This window comes from Canis aureus, chromosome 19 (genome assembly GCF_053574225.1).
Source record: "Canis aureus isolate CA01 chromosome 19, VMU_Caureus_v.1.0, whole genome shotgun sequence".
NCBI classification, from domain to species: domain Eukaryota; kingdom Metazoa; phylum Chordata; class Mammalia; order Carnivora; family Canidae; genus Canis; species Canis aureus.
In genome coordinates, this window is record NC_135629.1 from 14,112,352 (window position 1) to 14,134,133 (window position 21,782).

A 21,782-nucleotide genomic window follows, 5' to 3' on the forward strand; every position below is an offset into this window, starting at 1 on the left:
GAGCTTTAGGGTTCAAATGGTTAAGGCAATGGTTCCAGGTTCAGAGAGCCCAGTTAGAAAATATTACTGTTGGGCACTCAGGTGGCTCAGCTGGTTAAGCATCTGCCTTGGGCTCAGGTCATGATTTCAGGGTCCTGGGATCAAGCCCTGTGTCAGACTCCCTACTCATCAGGGAGTCTGCTTCTCTCTCTCCTTCTGCCCCTTCCCCCTGCTTGTGCACACTCTCGCTAAGTAAAATTTTAAAAAGAAAATATTCCTGTCTCCTTCCACTACCCCCTCCACCCCCACACAAAAACCACCTCCCAGAACTTTTGCTACTGATCTGTGTCCTGATGCTCAGAAACCTTTCAAAACATGAATACTCTCTGATCTCCTTAGGACTTTGCCTCTGTCTGCAGAGCACCACCATCCTCCCTGGTTCCTGACATGGCCAGTCCTTAAGAGTATTCCCTACCCAAGGGCTGGCAGGAGCTGAGGCTCCAAAATCAGAGCGCCAGGGAACTCCAGCTCTGTCACTTTGTCATTGTAGGACTTCAGGCCAGTCTGTAACTTTCCTAAACCTTTCTCCATCCATACATGGGGATGAGAAGAGTAGCTCCCTCAGCAGGCTATCATGAGGTTCAGTAAGATCACGTGCATAAACTACTCAGTAAAGCACCTGCAGGAAGTAAGCCTGCAATGTACGAAAGCTATTACTGGACCCACACCACCTGCCACCACTGCTCTGACAAGACTGATGCACCTCTTAAAACAGGATTCACCCAGAGTGGCTTGAGCAGGGCAGAGAAGGGGATTGCTGCCTCTGTGAGGTGCTCATGCAGGTGAAGACTACAGCAGCTCTGTGGAGCCTCACACTGCCCGCTGGCTCAGCTTCAGTTCTCTGTCCACTGAAACCACTCCCTGAGCAACGTGTTATGAAAAGAGACAGTTGATTCTGCTCAAAAGAAAGGTGGGAATAAAAACATACAAATTCGGAGTTCTTCTTGGAGAATAGAAACCAGAAGTAGTGGTCCTCCAAATCTGTTCCCTCAGAATCTGTGTTGCTCTTTGCCTTCTCTACACCCTTTTCCGGTCATCTAGCCCTCTCTGCTGACTCCAGTGACTTCTATATGATTTCTAAATCTGTACCTCATAGCCATCAACTATTGGGATTCAGCTTCTAGATATCAACAGCATCTCAATATACCAGAAAGAACTCACCTGTCTGCCCAATCTTTTTCTCCCTACCCATGTCATCTACCACTGCAAAACCTGGCAGCACTTCCAGTCTTCCCTGTCCTTATCCCTGCTACAGGGCTTTTGCCGATGCTCTTCCCTTGAAGAATATACTCATCCCTATCGCACTCCCAGTCCTAGTTAAAGGCAAGATTGGTTGCTCTGGGAATCTGTTTTTTATATCATTTTAATCTGATCACCAATGCCGAGCACATGGTAGGTACTAAGTAAATATTTAGCAAATAAGGAAATCTGAGCATCAAATCTTACTGATTTTAAGTTTTAATCTATCTCTGGAATCCTCCAAATCTTTTCACCTCTTCTGCCCCCACCCAAATCTCAGCCAGGATCATTTCTCAGCTGGGCTCCATAAAGACTCTCTCTGAATCCTTCTTTGCCCCTAGATCTATTCTACACATATAGCCACCATGATCTTCCCCCTCCCGCTAGCATGATCGTTTAGAACCATAAATCAGATCGTGTCATTCCTCTACTTAACACATTCCAAAATCTCTTTGGGAGTCCTCATGATCTGGTCCCTGCCTACCTCCCCCTTCTTATCTCTCTGTACTATCTGCCTTCTACACTCTGGCCATGATGAACTGTCTCCAGATCCCCCAACGTGCCATGTGCCTTTGGGCATGCTATAACTGCTGCCTGACATTCCCCTCCACATGGTACCCTCATTACCCTAGGGCATTATTGCTGTCCAAAAATTGCTTCTTCACTGGTTGGCTTGTTTACTGGTCTTCACCACTAGACTGTCAGCCTACGAACACAGGACAGCACAATTCTTCTTTCCTACTGAATCCCAGTGCCTTGAACAGTGTCTGGGACTTGACAAGAAGATTTTGGTCCAATGTAATTGTGTCATCTTATCTGTGACCTAAAAGAACTTAAACTGTTTTCAGATGATTATTTTCCTAAAACTAATGAAAATCAGGTTTATACTGTTGGAGCAAGGAGAGAGAATAGAAGCCTGTTAAACCTTTCCAACAGATTTCTATGAGAAACTTGAGAAACAAAATATCTACATTCCGTCCCTGGCAGGAAGTATCCCTACCCCACTGACCATCCCCCGTGTGTCCAAAAAGGCTAGAAACAGATGGAGAACACCTAAGTCTGAATTCCAGCCTCATCTGCTTAAGCAGCTGACCAACTTTTCTGAACTTCAGCTCCGTCACCTGATGAGAAGAAAAGGGAGGAGGGAACTTTTCCCATCTCTCAGGCTTATTGTGAGGGGTAAAACAAATAATCCACACAGAGTGCTCAGCCCAACATGGCCCTTACCAAATACTCATTTTTGTATTTAGGAATGAGACTGACAAAGTTCACCTTTTCTTCCTCCAAAGCCTTCACTCACCTCTGCCCATCACTTGTCATTCTTCTATTTGATATATGCTTCTTACTTTGTCCATACTGTTGGAAACACATTGAAATAAACACAAGTCCCAGAAATGTTTCGATCCTCTCTAAGCCTAGGAGGTGGGTGATATCTGGACAGGTCAACCAAGGTATTGTTGCTCTTCGGCCCCCAAACTCACCAAGACCATTAGACCTCAACTCCACTCCCACTTCTAACATCAAACCAGACCCCTGTGGGAGGCGTCGGGGGGTGGGGGGGGTGAGGTGGAAATGTCTTCAAATGAATAATTCAATATTTAGAACCTCTTTCACTTTGGTGTTAAGAAAGGCTAAATCACATCCTTACTAAAAAAGAAGTATATTCATTTTAAGCATCGGGATGGATTTTGAATTTTTTCTTCTTTTTGCTAAAAGCTTTGACCGTGGCAGAAAACTCACTTATTGTAATTTTTCCCATCTATTTCTCCTGCACACACTTAACTAATTGCATTATAGTCGTTTTTCTAAAAAGAAAAAAAATCTCAACTTTCGCCTACACACAATTCAGAATTTAAAAGTTAGCAACTCTTGAAATAAGACAAAATTAGAACACTTTCATTAACCAAGAAGTTACCTAAGGTATCACATAATTCTAGGCACGCAAGGAAAGAAATCAGAAGATTTATTTATACCAGGTAATGGACCCCAAAGCCAGGGACCCAAATATTTGGACCAAAAGATTTTTATTAACATATAGAAGCAAGTCTCCTTTAAGATAAAGTCACCTGGCCCTTCGGGCTGTAACTGGTGAGGGAAAAAGCCCCACTGACATTGGGTCCTTCTTAAATTAGGTCCTTCTAAGCACTGGCGTCAGGAACTAAGGACTCCCTGCCATACCTGCCCCTCAGTGTACCATTCCTTTCCTGAGGTCCAAGTTCCCCAGCGTCTGACTGCCCAATTAATTCTGACAATCTTACATACATCACTCAAGACATTCAAAATACTCCCCAGAGGCCTGGATTGCAATCATTTGCCTTTCTTAAACAGTTGGCTAGCAAGGAATATCTCATCTATTTTTAACAGCTTCTACTTTGATGTCTTTAACACCAGTTGTGACAGAACCTGAGACCAATAAAGCACTGAGACGATCTAATCTCTATTATAGAATATAACCATCTGAGTCCAAAAGCTACAAGGAGAACTAAGTAAGGGTTGTAGAGTAACAGCTATAAAGGGAGTTATATTTGAAGCTACTATTCTCAGACATGGAGAAGAACCCACACTTTATTATTTTTTAATGACCCATCCCATTGCAGAATTTCCAGAATGCTTGGTATAATCTTGCTCATCTGAAAAGGATGAACATAAGACAAGTACCACTAGCTTCCAAGTTTTCAGTGTCCTTTACAATTGAGGAAGTGCTTTAGATACGAAACAGTTTTTCTTTTCTTTCTTCTTTTTTCCAGAAACAGCTTAAATGCATCCCCATGTATGTATTTCTAAACAGAATCCAGACTTAGGGATAATCAATTGCATTCTGGTACCTAAGCCTTCAACTTCTCCATCTCTCACTTATTCCATGCCACCACCCACCTTTCAAAGTACCTTGCTATTCTACAAGCTAGTGGCTCTCAATGACACCCCAGGGACTCCTAGGGGTTCCCTATACCCTTTCAGAGGCTCTTCAAAGTCCTAACTATTTTCATAATAATGCCAACACACTATTTACCTTTCAAACCATCTCTCAACATAACAATGGAGTTTTCCAGAGGCTGCAGGACATGTGATGTCACAAGAGACTGAAGGCAGAAACAGGTATGGGATATGTGATTCCAGCTATCTTCCGTTAAGCCCAATTTCCAGCAATTTGCAATAATGTAAAACAATGCCACTCTCTATTTTTTCTGTTTGTTTTGGAAAATATAACTACTGTTCTTTTTAAAAATGTTACTGGGGCACCTGAGTGGCTCAGTAGATTAACTCTTGGTTTCAGCTCAGGTCACAATCTCCAGGTCTTGAGGGCTGGCCCCACTTTGGGCTCTGTGCTGGGTGTGGAGCCTGCTTAAGTTTCTCCCTCTCCCTCTGCCCCTCTCACTCCCCCCTCTTAAAAAAAATGTTACTGTGTTCATGTGTGATCAGCTTATTTTTTGTGATGTCTGAGTGTTCATTTCCAAAGAGGTAAATACAGACTGTTATAACTCACATCAACTGAGTTCTTTGGGGTCCTCAGTAATTTCTAAGCATGTCAAGAGTTCCTCAGACCCAAAAGTTTGAAAAATCCTACTACAAATTTTAAGTTTTTGTTTGGCACTAGCTGTGTGCTTAGGACCCATACAGCATTAATATGAATAACTAGACAGAACAGGGTTAAAATACAAAACATAGAATATGCAGGACTTTAGAGAAGACCCTCTGATTTGAAATCATCTTTTTATTCGACACATTCACTGAATACCTACTACGTGCTCTCCCTAGTCCAGGTGTGCAGAATATAAGTAAAAAGAAGACAATCAAGGTTCCTGTTCTCGTGATACCTATATTCTAGTGAGGAAGAGAGATCGTTTGTTTACAGACAAGACAAATCAGATTGTGTTAAGTACTAGGCAGAGAATTAATACTAAATGATATGACCATGCGACAACTTACTTTTGGCTGGTCAGAGTGTGCAAGTTAAGACATTTAAGGTAAGACCTGAAAGTCAAGACAGAGGCAGTCATGCACAAAAATCAGGCGGAAGAGCATTTTAGGCAGAGCAAACAGCTAGTACAAAGGCCCCACGGCAGAAAAGAACTTGGCAAGTTCAAGAAACAGAAAGCCAGCCACAACGTCTGGAGCATTAATGGGAAAACGAAGAAAGTGCAAGGTTAAGGTCAGAGAAGAGAGAAGCCAGGGCCTGTGGGCCTTCCTACATCAGGATAAAAAGTCTGCCTTTTATTCTAAGCATGACAGGAAGTTTATAACCTTGACCACGTTACTAACTCTTTCTGGAACTCAATTTCCTCATCTGCAGAATGGGGATTGTGAGAGCTTGTCTCATAAGGCTGTGTTGAGGATTAAATGTGTAAAAGAAAATAATGGGCTTACTTAACACGGGAAGTAAAACACTGGAAACACGTCTATTTGTTGTGATTATTCTTATATGCTAAGAATGTAATGCTCAGAATGCTAAGTTGCTGTATTTTCCACTCTCATAAACTACACTTACTAAACTTATTAAGGCTTACAATCAGTTGAGGGTTACCCTATCAACAAACAAGTCCACACAATGAGTGGATATAAACAAGGGACACACTATGAGATGCATTTATCTGAATTTGTCAATACCAACTCCAGCAGAACACTGTGCCCACCATTCCCAGGGCACCAAAGTACAGCCAGGTGAAGAATAAATTACCACATCCCACCTCATAGCCCCCTCTGGATCTCCCCTTCAGTCAGTGAGTTTTGCCACTTGACCTCAAAGCACAGTACACTCAAAAAGTCATTCTTCTGCTAAAAAAATGTAGCCAGCAGAAATCTATCAGTCTTCTGTTCTTTCTTGGCATATTCACATTACCTTCACCTCCTAAAAAACAGAGGGCCTTTGCCAAAGAGTTAGCGCTGGTTTTATTGTTGCTTGCTTTAAAAAATGATTGTATAAAAAGAATAAAATCAAAAGGCTTCCTTTAAAAGCTAGGCAAAGAGAGGGCTCATGCACAGAGACTTAAAAGCGCTGGGAGATTCAGGAGGCCATCAGCAGCTGGTCCCCCAGAAAAGTGGATTAGACCTGAGGGCCACGGCTGCTACCAACACAAAAAAGCAGCAGCACTTCACTTTCAGGTCAAGCAGCCCCCAGAGGGCAAAGGCAGGCAAACCACAAGACTTTTGAGAGGGAAAACAAGAATGTGCACAGAAAAAGGAAGAGTTGCCTGCATTTGATCGATCTCCTGGCTGGATGCCAAGGACACTCCTTCTAGAGGAGCACAAGCCTCCTTAAGATGCCCTCACCCAGGTACATATATGGTAATATGGCTCTGAATACAGGGAAGAGAAAACCTACCACATTTACAGTTGACTCTTCCAAGACAAGGAAAAAGGTTCTCTTTACAATCGTCTCTGCTTCTGTGACTGGGTACTCTCATGGTTAATTTTGGGACTTCCTTTGAGCAAAGACTCTTGACGATACCATCTTTATTGTGAAACGAGGATGAGCAACACAATATTTTTGAGTTGGCCACCCAGCCTGAGGCTTCCCCCCACCACCCACCATACATATTTACATACAGCCCCCTCCTTGCCTTCTTGTTCAATTAGTGGCTGATCAGACCGTCCTCAGAAATGCAGTGTGTCCCCATCAAGGGATAATTTATTCTACTGCAAAAAGCACTTCTCTCGGAGGATAGAAAATTGCATTCTGCTTTCGTTTTCAGGCAGTCCCAAAGGAAGTCACCAACTCAAAAGTTTCAACTTTAAGCAGGGCCCTCTATGACAATCTCAGAAGTAGCGATTGTAAACCTATAGTTCAAAACAATTCTCTAGTTTAAATGTTGCTCATTAAACACACAAGAGAAAAACACACACATCCACAAAGAGAAACCTACTTGCCTTTTCACAAACATGCCTACTAAATACCCTATTCTCCAAACAGGTACATTATCTACATGGTTATTTTTCAGAAAAGATGTTAATTTTGATGTGTGCTCTAATGTTTCCTATTCTCCAAGGCCAACATAAGAGAAGCTAATCAAAAGTTCAAAGTTGGCAGTCAGAAAATTTTATATTTGGTGGGTAGAGATTATCTAGCCAAAATTCCTCATTTTATAGGTGGAAAAAGCAAACAACAAAAACAAAAAACCTGAGTGACTTCTTGTAGGCCACACAACCATGTATGTACTGGTCAAAACTAACAGACCACAGGGCTCCAGAAACCAAAGCCAGTACTTGGGGCATGAGGGGGAGTGGTATTTATTTTATTAAAAAGTTAAAGTCAGCCCCAGCCTGAAGAGACACCCCTCTATCTACAACCTGAACCACACACACACACACACACACACACACACACACACAACTAGCAAATCAAATTAGGTTAACATCCTCAGAGTGAGAGAAAAGCCTCAGTCTGGGGAAAATCACTCTAGGACAGGGTTTCTCAACCTCACAGCTATTAACATCTGGGGGCAGACAATTCCTTGTTGTGGAGGACACATCCGGTGTATTGTAGGATGTTTAGCAGCATCCCTGACCTCTACCTATACTAGATGATAGGAGTACACACTCTCCCTTGACAAAAAAATTCTCCAGATACTGCCTAAAGTCCCTACAAGGCAAAATCACCCCGCTGCTTGAGAACTACTCCTCTAGGACAGAGGCTTTGTTTTGTTTTGTTTTAACCTCTAAGATTTCTTGCAAACATTTATTATTCTACAACTTGGCAGCAATAACCCAAAGCAGGTATTTTTATACCTATTCTACAGCAGAGGAAACAGAAGCACAGATGTGACATGTTTTGCCCATACCCAAGAGGCAGTCAACACTCAGTCGTCCGGAGTCCCCATCCTGTGGTTCGGCAGGGCAATACCATTACAACCTGAGAGGAGCTTTGTTTCACTACCTGATTTTTACCTCCACTCCCTTTTACTAACACACAACAAATTCTCATGCCTCGTGCCCCAAAGAACTGTTATGAGCAACATGGCCCAAGCTAGCAAAAGGAGCTGTGTAATACATTTCCACATGGCCCTCTCTCTGCTCTCCATGGCAAAAGGGGCTTTTCAAAGCAAACCACCAATTTGAGAAATATTTAATTAGGAGAAGTGTACAAAAAATTAGATTCTTCTGACAAACAGCCTCCCCATCCTTCAATGGGAGATAAAACATGGAGATTAAAAACTTCATTCAACAGTTTGTGGACACAACTCTCTGGTACATTTGTAGGTTAAAAATCAACAAAGCCCATAAGGAAAATGGAATTTCAAATCACAATGATTTTCAAAAGACCAGAAAAGAGTTTCTAGAAGAGGAAGGAAGCATTCGGGTTGGGAAAAGAAGTATCTGGCAAGGTGGATAAAGACAGGGTAGGGATGGGGACAGCAGGCAGAAAGCACATGGGCAAAGGCACAGAAACAGGGTCACACACACAGACACACCAAGGCAAAATACATGAATGTCTCTATGTCTAGGTGTTGTATCAGCTTTTTCTATTCAGAAACAAGTGCATGGTAAAGTTTTGAAACTGCTTGTTTTGCAAAACAAAATCACTTCCCAGACAGAGCTCCTTCTGTAATGCAAACAAACAGCAAAGAGTGTGGAGGTTAGTGATGTTTTTTCTTAGTGATGTTTTTTCATACATGCATTTATTTCTGATGAGCACCATTAGACCAAGCAGTCTGCGAGTTCTGCTAATCCAACGGGTCATAAAACATGATAAAACCTAAGTTGCTCAAAGTGTCTGACAACAGGGGATCCCTGGGTGGTGCAGCGGTTTGGTGCCTGCCTTAGGCCCAGGGCGCGATCCTGGAGACCCGGGATCGAATCCCACGTCGGGCTCCCTGTGCATGGAGCCTGCTTCTCCCTCTGTCTCTGCCTCTCTCTCTCTCTCTCTGTATGACTATCATAAATAAATAAAAAAATTAAAAAAAAAAAGTGTCTGACAACAGCACGTTAAAGTGCAGTCTTGCTCATAGCTGTGACTTCCCAACCTCAAGCAGGTTTTACATGTACTGTTTGGTTTCTACGTCTATCTGATACTGCCAATAAAAGTGTGCCCACATGAAAGCATAAAAGTTCCCATTTTTGTCACAGAGAGTCCCTACCAGGCCTATATGCTCACCTTCAGTGGGTGATTTAGCCTATCTTTCCACTTCACTGAAAATGAAAAGCCTGCTAGGGGCAAGTACAAAGGTCAGTTTCGACAGGTGAGAGCCAGCCAGGGAAAAATAACCATAAAAATAAGACAAATACTGAAAAAGCACAGGAGGGTCAGCAGAGAGATTCTCATACTTTTGAGTGTGCATGAATCCCATGGGGATTCTGCTAAAACACAGGTTCTGATTCAGTGGGTCTGGGGTGGGGCCTGAGAGTCTACGCTTCGAACAAGCTCACTCTTGAAGCCAAGAATGCTAGTCTGGTGACCACAACTGGAGGAATAAAGATGTAAAACAATGTTTCTCAAACTTTGGACTGCAACCCACATAAGAAATGCACTAAACTTACAACCCAGTGTTCACTGGTATATGGAGAGAGACTGCAAATGCCGGGTGGGAGAGTTTGTTACAATGTACAACAGTTCCTTCCAAGTAGCCATACAATACACTTTGATGTTTTCTATTCCACTCCACTTCATTAAAAATTGATGGGGGAGGCCCACTAACTGATTTCAGGACCTCATAATGGGTTGCCATACAGTATGGAAGTCACGGAGGCAGAACAAGAATAACATTCCTGCTTATATGGGGAGTACTACTGTATTTTAGTAGCAGTATACTAAGGCTATAACTGATACCCAAGTGAAAAGTTTTGAGTACGTTCAGAATCCCTTTTAAAAAGGCAAAGATGTAAAGATGTGTTGACTATGTTTTGGAAATACTTTCACTGAAAGCATTCAGGTTTCAGGTTTTCATTTTGATTCGTTTTCTGACCTGTATGAGGAGAATAAGAATACCTATCTGGCCCTGAGGAGAGATCTCCAAACACCATTCCCACTCAAAAGAACTATGGCTCCTTGGAGAAAAGGCTGATTCCAGGTCTGGGACTAGAAATATAGAATATGAGCCCAGAACATCCTCTTATATCAAAAGCAAGAAAGCTATCAAAGACTACTAGGGTTGTGTTTTTTTAACCAATTTGAACAACCTCTCTCTTGCTGAGCAAAAATGGGCACTTAGATCATCAAGAAGAATAGCTAAAGAGAAACATAAAATATGTTTAAATCCATCAGTTCATAAAGATACTAACCAAAAAAACCCCACACCAAATGGTCATCTTAGTACAAGGGTTTCTCATCAGTAGCACAGCTGTTACTGTGAAATGGAGAATTCTGTATTGTGGCAGGGCTAAGTGATCTATTTATCAGCATCCCCAGCCTTTATCCATTGGATGCCAGTAGCACCCTCTCCCTAGTTGTAACCACCAAATATGTCCCAGATACTGCCCAGTATCACTGCGTTGAGAACTGCTGCCACATATCATGGTAGGGAATCAACTCATTTTTGAAAACTAGTAAAATACAGAAAGAATTTCAAGTACAGATTCTGTCTTTCTTACATTAACTATATACCCCAAGGGAAAAAAAAACTTAGTGGAGGGAAGTTTTTCATAAAATAGTTCAGCTAATGAATGAAAAAAGAAAAATAGGAGTTTTACAAATCCAAATGAACTAATAGATTATGGCAATGAGCATCATTGGTTGCTAACATCACAAGATGACATACCCAGATATATCATACACTTTCCTGAATAAAGTTCAAAAAAATAGAAATGCCCTTCTCTAAAACAAAACAAAACAAAAAACAAACAAACAAACAAAAAAAAAAAAAAAAAAACCCTGATTCTGATCAAGCCTCTACATTAAACAACCAGATAGGATATATACAGGGAACAGAAGCACATGTTCAACTATACCACACTGACGCAGTGAGCAATATCTCAATTGTGGGAAAATAGATCACCCAGTTATTTCAGGGACAACCATTAAATGCACAGGGGAAAAAAGATATGTAAGGAAACTATACAAATTAAAAGAAACATCAATCAGGGGCACCTCGGTGGCTCAGTCAGTTAAGCATCTTCCTTGGGCTTAGGTCATGATCCCTGGGTTCTGGGATCAAGCCCCACATTGGGCTCCCTGCTAAGCAGGGAACCTGCTTCTCCCTCTTCCTCTGCCCCTCACCCTTGCTTGTGCTCGCATGCACACACACTCTCTCTCTCAAATAAATAAAATATTTAAAAAAAGACAACATAACAACCATCTGTAATATATTGACCTTATTTGCATCCCAATTCAAACTGTAAAATATGCATATATATTATTGTAAGTATATATATATGATATTGTATACATATGTGTATGCATGCATTTATACATGTTGGAAGGAAGTGAAAATATAGACTCAATTAAAAAATTTGTTTTTTTTCCCTTGAGATGAATAAGATTATCATTTTTTTTTAATCCCAATACTAGAGATACATACTAAAAGACAGACTGAACTGGTACGCCTGGGATTTGTTTCCAACTCACCAAAGACAAAAGGAGAAGGTGTATCAGAATACAGGGAAAAGCATAATGGTCATGGATTAATAACTGTGCGGGGTAGGTGATGAGTAAAGACCAGTTCATTAAACTAAGTTCTATTATATGTATTTCTAATTTTCTGCTGTGAAGTTTTCTTTTTAAGTGCAAACAGAAAAGAGTGCCTGGCCCTACCTACCCCACAGAATTAAGCTACTCTGAAGAAGAAATAAGAAATTCTGTATTGAAATGAATGATTACTAGGCTTTATCCCTGTGATAGCTAAATTTGAATAGTGCTTTACCTTCCATTCCACCCAGTTTTCTTTAAAAAAACAGTATAAATTGAACGAGAAGACTTGGATTCCAAGATGGGTGATGAAAGCTGAATGACAATTTTTTTTAAAGATTTCATTTATGTATTCATGAGAGACCAAGTGAAAGAGAGGCAGAGACACAGGCAGAGGGAGAAGCAGGCTCCATGTAGGGAGCCCAATGTGGGACTCAATCCCAGGACCCTAGGATCATGACCTGAGCCAAAGCAGCCACTCAATCACTGAGCCACCCGGTGCCCCTGATAATTTTTTTTTTACCCTACTGATTCTACACATCACCACTCAAATGCAGTCCAACAAAGGTACAGAAAAATGAAGACACAGATGTCTATTTAGTAACCAGAACAGAGGTTCAGGATAGAGTGCAATAAGTAAGGTACCAAACTTGAAGTACTGCATGAGTCTTTTTTTATGAAATTTAAATATACACATAATTTTTACATATGTATACATGGGAGGGGTCTGAACCCTTCATCTTGGATGGTAGGGTTGGGGGATGGTAGGGTTGGTTTTGTCACCTATCTTTATTTCCTATTGTTTAGTTGAATATGTTTATCTTACGCAATAAGTAACAACATGTATGTACATTATAAATGTGTACACACGAAGGGGTCCAGTCCACTTATCAGAGAGAATCACTTAGGTGGAACTTCGTATTCCCCAAGGATCATGCTAGACAGCCAAGCATGAATTCCCCTTGTGTAATTCTGTGAAATAAGACCTGACAGACAGGAAGAGGGGTGGGCAGTAGCAAAGTACACAAAGTTTGTGTTGAAGAAAAACCACCAAGAATATCATTAAGTTCTTAAAATTCCTTACTCAAACCAACTGCAGGTTCATTTATTCATCAAAGAATATTCCCTTCCTACTAAAGTGGATTACAATCCCAGGTCAGTCATGTGATTAACCAATCTAGAAATCTGGGTTTGACCCTCTACCCTCACCCGATATCAAGTTCCAATATGGTATGTGATCTTGCCAGCCTCACTAGCCTCTTCAGAAAGGACAATGTAGCTCAGGGATGTTGAGAACCACACTAAGAGTTCTGAGAAAGTTAAGAAACCTTCAGAGAAATAAATTATGGCTCACCTGCAAAAACTGGGCTCTTGCAGGATCTGACCCTGACCCCCTCTCTCACCTGAATGTCTAGCACTCTCCCTCAGCTGCAACCAACCCGGCCCCCTGGCCTTTCCCTAACGTGCTGCACCTGCTCCCATCTCAGGGCCTCTCCACCTTCTGCTCTTGCCCTTTGGAATGTCCCTCTTGGCCAGATACAACTAGCCTCTCACTTCCTTCAGCTCTCTGCTCAAACGCAAAGATTATTAGAGATCCCTTCCCTGATTCCAGATCCCCACCTGAATACTCCTTTATCCCCTTCACATTATTTTATTGACATTTTTTACTGTGGTAAAATACACAGACACAACATAAAATTTACCATATTAATCATTTTAAGTGTAAAATTCAGTAGCATTAAGTTCATTCACATAGTTGTGCAACTAATATAACCATCCCTTTCCAGAATTTTATCTTCCCCAAATGAAACTCTGTATCCATTAAACAAACTCCATATTCCCCCAGCCCCTGCCAAGCATCATTCTACTCCTCTCTTTATGTATGCCTTATTTCACTTAGCATAATGTTTTCAACCTTCACTCATCTTGTAACGTGTAAAACAATTGCATTCCTTTTTATGGCCAAATAATATTCCATTATATGGATATACCACTTTTGGTTTATCCATTCATCGGTCAGTGGAGACTTGGGTTGTTTCCACGTTTTGGGTACTGTAAATAATGCTGCTAGGAACACGAATGCACAAATATCTGTTGAGTTCCTGCTTTCAATTCTCTGGGTTATATACCCTGAAGTGGAATTGGTGGATCATTTGGTAATTGCTTAAATTTTCTGAGGAACTGCCATACTGTCTTCTGCAGTGACTGTTCCTTTTTACTTTCCCACCAACAGTACACAGGAGTTCCAATTTCTCCAGATTCTCACCAACATTTGTTATTTCCTGTTCCCCTTTACTTGGCTTTCTTTTTCTCTATAGCACTGTTATACAATAATATTTGCTTATTTATAATGTCTGCTTCCCCCCAACTAGGATTTAAGTCTCTTGGGAACAGGACTTTCATTATTGTATACCCAGCACTTAGAATATATCCCAATACATAGTAGATGCTCAAGGAATTTGTTGAATGTAGGAATAAACACTTAGGAGAATATCAACTTTAGCAGGTATTAGAAATACATAAAGAGCTTTATCACATCAAATGTCTTAAACTGTGCCAACTGAGGGAAGACCACAGCCATAGTTCAATAGGAGGAACAGCTCCACAGATAATGGTTTTAGTGGTATTTTCAGTTCAAGCTCATTAGCAATAAACTCAGAACCAGAGACACTATAAAAATTGGTCAGAATCATAAAAATTATGTCATTCATGCCATTGACTTCAAGCCTTAACTGATTTCATCAAAAGAGCACTGCAAAAGCTTAAAACAGCAAAAGTAAACTAAAAAATTGTGTGCATTTCCAGTTAATAAAGAGCCTGAAAATGCAATGTGTTTTATTTTAAAAGATCAAACCAACAGTAAACAAGATGGGACATTGGCCTTGTGTAGACTCCTTAATTAGATGTATCCAAGGACAGCTTGACCTAGAAACCTAACTTCAGGCCTATGTTTACTTTTTTGTTGTTGTTTTCTCTTGTTCATATTTGGTGTTTGTTGTTTCATTTTGGTTTGTTATTTAACAGCTGCTTGTCAAGAAATCAGAATTTCCCTGAGATAAATGAGCTACAAAGCCACGCGACTTTGTCTAGAAGTCAGCTAGTTGTATACCATTGGTTTAGAAGTTTCATTTCTTTGTATCCCTAATACGCTGGTCTTCTCCACTTTTCCCTCAAAAAAATATTTTGAGGAAAAAGGCAAGAGATTTATCTCGTTGGTTTCATCTTTCCTTTCTTCTAAGCAACCATTTCATCTGTCATTCCTAAAGAAAAGATCCCAATTCCCTCCCAAAAGGCAACCACTTTATTTAAAAGTGGATAGTACTATTGTCAACCCCCAACAATTTCCTCAAAGTGGAGGCCAGGAGTAACTCATTTAGAGCATGAAGAACTTTCCCTGCCTGCTCAGAGGGAAATCTTGATAGTATATTCTGTTCTGATTTGAATTATTTAAAGAACAGACTGTACTTTCAAAACACACATACACACATGCTTGCACACACAAGGAAAAAAGAAATGAAAAAGTGTTCTGCACAACTGGCCACAAACCAAACTGAAGAGTATATGAAAAGATACCGATACTTCACAGTTTAGACTCACTGCAACTTAAGCCATCAAATTATTCAGACTGAGAAATACCGGATTCTTTTAACCTGCTCAGATGCCTTGATGTAGATGATCAAGATGGATTTCAGTTATGACATGAACCCAGTGCTGAACTTAGACAATGTTCCTCGTGGTGTGGTTTGATTTCGTTTACTCTCCTCATTCAGGCTTTCAGCATACAGCTTTTACAACTTTCTAAAACAAAATCAGTATGACATCTGATACCTCCTCAAATAGCCACACTCTTATCCCTCCATCTACAGCCACATCGTTTCCCTTAAGTCAAGGTAAGTATTATTACCCATTCACCACTGGTGGGACATAAGTAAGATTTATGTCATTAACCGAAATAAGTTTATCATTTTTCCTGGCTTCTCCCTTCACTTCTTCCCAACTTAAATGTGTCTGTGGAACACAGGACAGTCCCACAACCTGGCGTTATATTCCTTGCTTCCACTGTGCACTGGCTACTACACAAGTGTTCCCATTCTCTCTACTCCTCAGCTTCTTCACCTATACCTGACTCACGGTTTCTGTGATATCTGGCTCTGGACCAGGCTTACAAGGATTTAATGTGTCAGTATTATTTTTAGCAACAAGTTGGAGAAGAGTCTATGGATCAGTTTCTCCTGGTCTGTAGCTTACTCAAAAAAGGGGAACTTAACCCTTTCCTTGGCCTTTTGAGTGCCCAGGTAGCCTTGAAAGTCAACAGAATTCCAAGAATAAACTATACCCCACACATCCAAATGGTTCCCACTCCACCAGCACTCCTAAGGATCTTATCAACAGGAAACAAAAGCACTATACTACTATAATGAAGTGTCTGCCTTTTATTTTCTAATTTAAAAAGTCCAAAGATTGTAACCCAGGGAACAGCTAAATATTTAGAAGGTTAAAGAAGTTACAAAGAGCTGGTCCTCCACCATGTTATTCTGTTGTCTACCCTGTTCCTCCTGGCCTTTTTGGAAGAAAAAACTTGTGACGGCCAAATCTGCAGCAATGGGGATATATATGCAGCTGTTAAAACCTCCCTTTCTTATGGTGCAGAGTCTGATCATTTGGGGGGGGGGGGGGGCGGAACGACAGGAGCTGCTTGTCTTTACAAATAAATGCTACCCTCAACTCATATCCCACAATAAGCACCCAAACAAGAGGGACTCATCAGATTCCTTGACATTCAGGCAGCTTCAAGTCAAGGACTGGATGCCACTCTCTCACACTTCAAGAACTTCCCTTTTTAAAGTACTAATTCTTTCAAATTGCCAGCAACCACTTTCATTTCTTGCAATCGAACCTACTCTGATTAAACACACATTACAGCAAGAAAAAAGTGACTATTTTTGAAAGAGGCAGTTAATTTTTGCTTACGTATCTTGACAGATGAAATGTACTGCATCCTTCTGAATTTAAATCATCAGCACACTGCCAGGCACCAATGGGCATTTCTTTTATCGCTCCATCTAATGGGTTTTCCCCCCTCCTCTCATAAATGTTCAGGCTGCTTTAAGTCTGAGCCTGGGCCAAAAGTGCTAGCTAGGCAGGACTGCCCTCTGGATCTCAAATGCTCCCTAAAGCTCTCACAGAAAGCAGTGACAAATTTTGGACACTAAGCCTTGGAGTTTGCTTTTCTTTTCTGCTCCTAATCTCCATGGCTCTTTAGAGAGGACATAAAATACACTTAAAACAAAAAGTCATTACTGACTCCAGCACTCAGGCTTCACACTCACCTGACCGAGGTCAGGCACTCTGTTGCCAAAACACTCCAGCTGTGCGAATCCTGCTCCTCCGAAGCCAGCTCCTAAGTATTTAGAAAGAAAGAAAACTTAAGTATAAGACCAGGAAGGCGGGCCACTAAGAGCAACGTTTCAAATTGCAAACTGCCACCTTCTTTAGCCTTCTTCCTGGAGAGACACCCCTGCCCTTCCCCCAAACAAGACAGGAAAGCTTGGAGGGATCAGTTGGACAAAGATTACAGGTAACTTTGCTTACTTATTCCCAGTATGTAACTGACAAGTGAGACTAGGCACGCAAAAACTTGGAACGTGCAAATCCCAAAGCACTTGTTTCCCAGAGCCTAGGCCAAGTTCCAAAGCCCGCATCCTCACTGGCCGTGAGCTCCGTCCACACTTCATCCCTCACCGCTCCCCGGCTTGTCTTCCGTTTTTTAAAAACCCTCCCCACTGCTCCCTCCCCCCGCCCTCCCCGCCATGCATTTTTCTCCCAACCGTGCAGCTCGAGGGAGGGCTACTTTTAAAAGATTGTTTCCTTGAGCGGACTCACATATGACACCCCCCAACACACACACACACACACACACACACACACACACACACCAAGAAAACACCATTTCCTGCAGCTGCTGCAACAGTTTCCAACTTGGGGGAATGCCATTCCAGTCCAGAATGGGTAGCCTTCAAGGCCAGTCACTGGAATCGAGGATTTTTGTTCAGCCTCAAACGAACACCCCAAAAATGCCCCCAGCTAAAGAACCCCCAAACGCATGCAAGTGCATGCAAATCCAAGAACTCCCGGAGAGCGGGGCAAAAACTTGGGCGCCCGGGGAGGGCAGTGCCAACTCCCCGCGCCCTCTGCCCGGCCCCAGCCGCTACCTTGGTGCCCGGGAGCCACGCCGGTTTGGGGGAGCAGGGCGAGGAGAGGGGTTAGCAGCCGCTGGGTAATCCCATGTCCGCGAAGAGGGAGCTCGTTCCGTTAGGATGGAAACGGAACACCCACACCTCCTCTGTGCGTGCGCTTTCTCTCTCTCTCTCTCTCTCTCTCCACCCTCTGCCTCCTCCTCCTCCACCACCACCTCCTCCTCTCCTCCCACCCCAGCGAGCTTGAGGAAACGCTTCAGCAGAACATCCACATGGTTACTGCACTTTGAAGCGGCGCCTGACTGCTTATATAGGCCGGGACGCTCCCTGGGCAATGTAGTCCGAGCCCGGGGTCGTGGCGGCGCCTGGGGCTGGGGGGAAGGACTACGAGTCCCAGAATCCCCTGGGCTCCGGGCTGGGCTCTAAATAGAAACGCGCGGGGACAGGGAGGGGCGTCCTGCGGGGCGTCCGGGCTTCGAATCCGGCTGCTGGCGGAGCGCCGGCGGGGCTGGGAGCCGGCGGCTCGAAGCCACCCCTGGGGGGCGCCCCGGCCCTTGGGGACGCTCCTCTTCCAGCTGCCCCCTACCCTGGAATCCAGGTAGCTCAGGCAGAGGGGGGCGGGGAGCAGCTCGGGTTTCTGCTTTGGGAAGTTTTTACGAGCTGCTACCCACCCTCCTCCCCGCTCCCCGCGCCTCGAGTTCCTGAGCCAAGAATTTCAGAAATCCAGGGCACAGAAACGCCAGTGTTTGCGGTCAAGGATTAAAGGCGCGAGGTTGTCTTTATTTAATCTGCTCCGCCCTGCTCGGGTTTTTGCACAGAAAACTAACTGTGGGAGCGACGGTCCGCGCAGGCGGGGACACGGGCAAGCGGCTTGCGAGCCCCCGAGCTGCTGGTGCCCTTCCTCGGGCCGCAGGAGGTGGACGAACGCGAGCCCCCCCCCACCCCCCTCCAGGTGCGCAAATAAGGGAGCCGCGCGGTGCGGGACTCGCGGGCGCGGAGATCGCGAGGCACGCAACAAATACAAACCGCGACCTAGGTCCTGACCCCGCTTCTAGCAGCCCCTTTGCTCCCCGGAGCTGAAAATGCTTAAGTCAATAAAGCGCCAGCCAGAAAAATCAGGGCTTCGGGGAGAGCCGCTCGCGCCCGCGGTGCGCGTCCAGGCGGGGCGCCCTCCAGCAGCCCCGACAGCCGCGTCTGGGAGGAGGTGGGCTGCTGCCCCCCGCCAGGGAGCGCCTGGGCTCTCGAGCTGCGTGCAAGCTGTTTGGCCTTGGGAAGAAGGGCAAAGGCTGAGCTAAGAAGCAAAGGCAGCAGGCTGCTCTCCCTTCCTCACACGATAGGCATTCGTTCCACAAACGTTTCCCTGAGTGTCTCCTGGGTGCCAGGCACTGTGCCAGGCGCTGGGGCATAGTGTCGAGCCAAAACACTTCACAGCATCCCAGGCAGGCACTGCCTGCTGCGCCACATAGTAGCTGTAACAACAATAGTAATAATGATAATTGGAGAGACTGATTTTATTGAGCCCAGACCACCTGCACTTTTCATGCATCGCGCTGTTGAGTTGCAACAACCCTGGGCATATTTATTATCTCTACTTGATAGATGCAGGCCCGAGGGCTCAGAGAAATCAGGTAATTTCCCAAGATGACCCTGTGAATTAAGTAGTGCAGCCTGGATTCCAATTCCAGCCTGTAAGGGTACTAAGTCCTTTTCTTTGGAGAAATCCATCACCACTGCCTTAAATGGCCTCCTTCCCCATTTTAGGAGCAGCCTCTGAGCCTTTGGGCCAGTCATGGTCATCTCTTTGCCCCAGTTTTGCCATCTTAGAGGGAGGAAGTCATTAGAATCTGCCTACTTTGTATCATCATTGGTTGATAGAGTTAACCATCTTGTGAAACTTCAGGAACAAACTAAGGTACCACCATAGATATTGTTGATAAAATAATGCCAAAACTAATAATAATTACTGAGTACATGGCATTGCTAGGCATTATTCTAAGCTCTTTATGTACATTTTCTCATCAAATCCTACTCCCTAACGATTTTTTTTTAACTTATGGAAAAACTGAGGCGCAGAGACTTTAACTAACGTCCCCAAATTCACACAAGTGATGGGCTAACTCCTGAACCCTGGGCATTAACTATCTTCCCGAGCCTCCCCAATGAAGACATATGCATTGTATTTATCTGCTCACATAAGTATTTAATAGCAGTCCAGGAATGGGCAGTGTTCTGAAGTAGACAAAAAGTATGTTCATTGTATTCACTCTTGCCCCTCCTCTCTGTCAGGAGTAGCTCCTTGTTACTGGGCACTAAAACCTCATGGTTAATGCCTCAAGCTAGCACTCCCCATCATCAAGAAATACTCCCATCTTGTCACAACAAAAAGGTCTACACCCTTCCCATCTATCCATAAAAACAATTTGTTCCATTTCTAAAGGGTTTTAGGCTCTACTTTCTCAAATTCAACAAATCAGTCATCACTATTAACTGGTAAATACTCAAAGATAATTATTTCATGTGCAGAAACAATGGAATTCTAATATAGGTTTTCCGAAGAAAACTTGGTCATGTTTGAGAGCTATAATTCAGTGATTTTCATGCTCACCATACAGTGGACACTTGACCCTTACCTGCTTTATCCTTTCTTCCTTCCAAACCACAAGTTTCATTAAAAGCAGGGGTCATACTTTATTCATGCTTGTATTCCCTCTCCTACCCAGCAGGCCTTAGCTCTCTGCACATTTTACTAGATATGTACCCCCCCCCAAAAAAAAAAAAAGTTTGTAAACAAAAGCGTTGTAACAGAATGTATGTCAGGCATATGGCAGACTATTCAATAGTTTGCAACTCTCTTTAGGTTCTGGAAGCTACTGGGTCACTAAAAAGTAGTTTTGCTAAATTTGCTATGGTGCTAAGAGGCTCTCTACAATGCTGGATGATTGATGATTAATGATGAAGTATGTCATAATAAAAGGGCCACTACTCAATTCATTATTATGAGTAGGAGAATGCTTCTTTGTGTTAATCTGTATTTTTTTTTCCTGGAAAAATTTTCCAGAACTGTGCTTCCAAAAACAATGACCACTAGCCATTGAGGTACTTAAGATGTGGCTAATTCTAACAGAGATGTGAAGGAGGTTTAAAATATAGGTCAAAAAAAATAAAATAAAAATAAAATAAAATAAAATATAGGTCAAATTTCAAGGACTTACTACCAAAAAAATAAAAACATCTCAAATTTTATATTGAGGATGTACTGAAATGTTAACATTTTGGTTGTACTGTGCTAAATAAAATAAAAATTTTGCCTGCTTTTTACTTTTTTAACATACTATTATGATATTGAAAATTTTGTATATGGCTTACATTATATGCTATTGGACAGTGGTCCAGAAAACCAAGAATCTAATTCTCAAGATCCAATTCAAGGTGATGACCAGCCCTGAAAATTGCCATTTATGACTTTGCCCTTGAAATGCTCATGCAGGGAAGTAGGAGGGCTTTGCAGAGTCAGGATAGTATCATAGACTGAGCAGAAGTCTGAAGAATATCCAAAACTAGCACACCAGCCTACCCCCAGGGAAACCCTACAAATAGAAACAGGTTTTCATCAGCAGTGTACAGCTAAAAACTGCAACTGAATGAATCTTCCTAGAAGCCCACCTTCAAATGCCACCCTGATTAACACAGCAAAATATACTGGAGAAAGCCAGGATCACAAAGAGTTTGACATTCAGCTGTGCCCTTAACAT

General features: G+C 42.7%; 1 protein-coding gene across 13 annotated transcripts in view; it reads right to left on the reverse strand.

The window, feature by feature from the left end:
• The window catches only part of ITPR1 (inositol 1,4,5-trisphosphate receptor type 1), a 319,171-nt gene extending 300,881 nt beyond the window's left edge, over nucleotides 1-18,290 (reverse strand). For 5 of the 13 annotated variants that reach the window (XM_077857997.1, XM_077858001.1, XM_077858003.1 and 2 more), the window contains exons 1-2: nucleotides 18,046-18,289; nucleotides 17,164-17,234 (exon numbers count right to left, since the gene is read on the reverse strand). The gene's annotated coding sequence lies outside the window, so the exon portion shown is untranslated. Of the gene's footprint in view, nucleotides 1-17,163; nucleotides 17,235-17,425; nucleotides 17,445-18,045 lie in introns of those variants that run through there. The other 8 variants (XM_077858002.1, XM_077858000.1, XM_077857999.1 and 5 more) reach the window with 4 other exon arrangements.
• Between the last annotated feature and the right edge of the window lie 3,492 nt (nucleotides 18,291-21,782).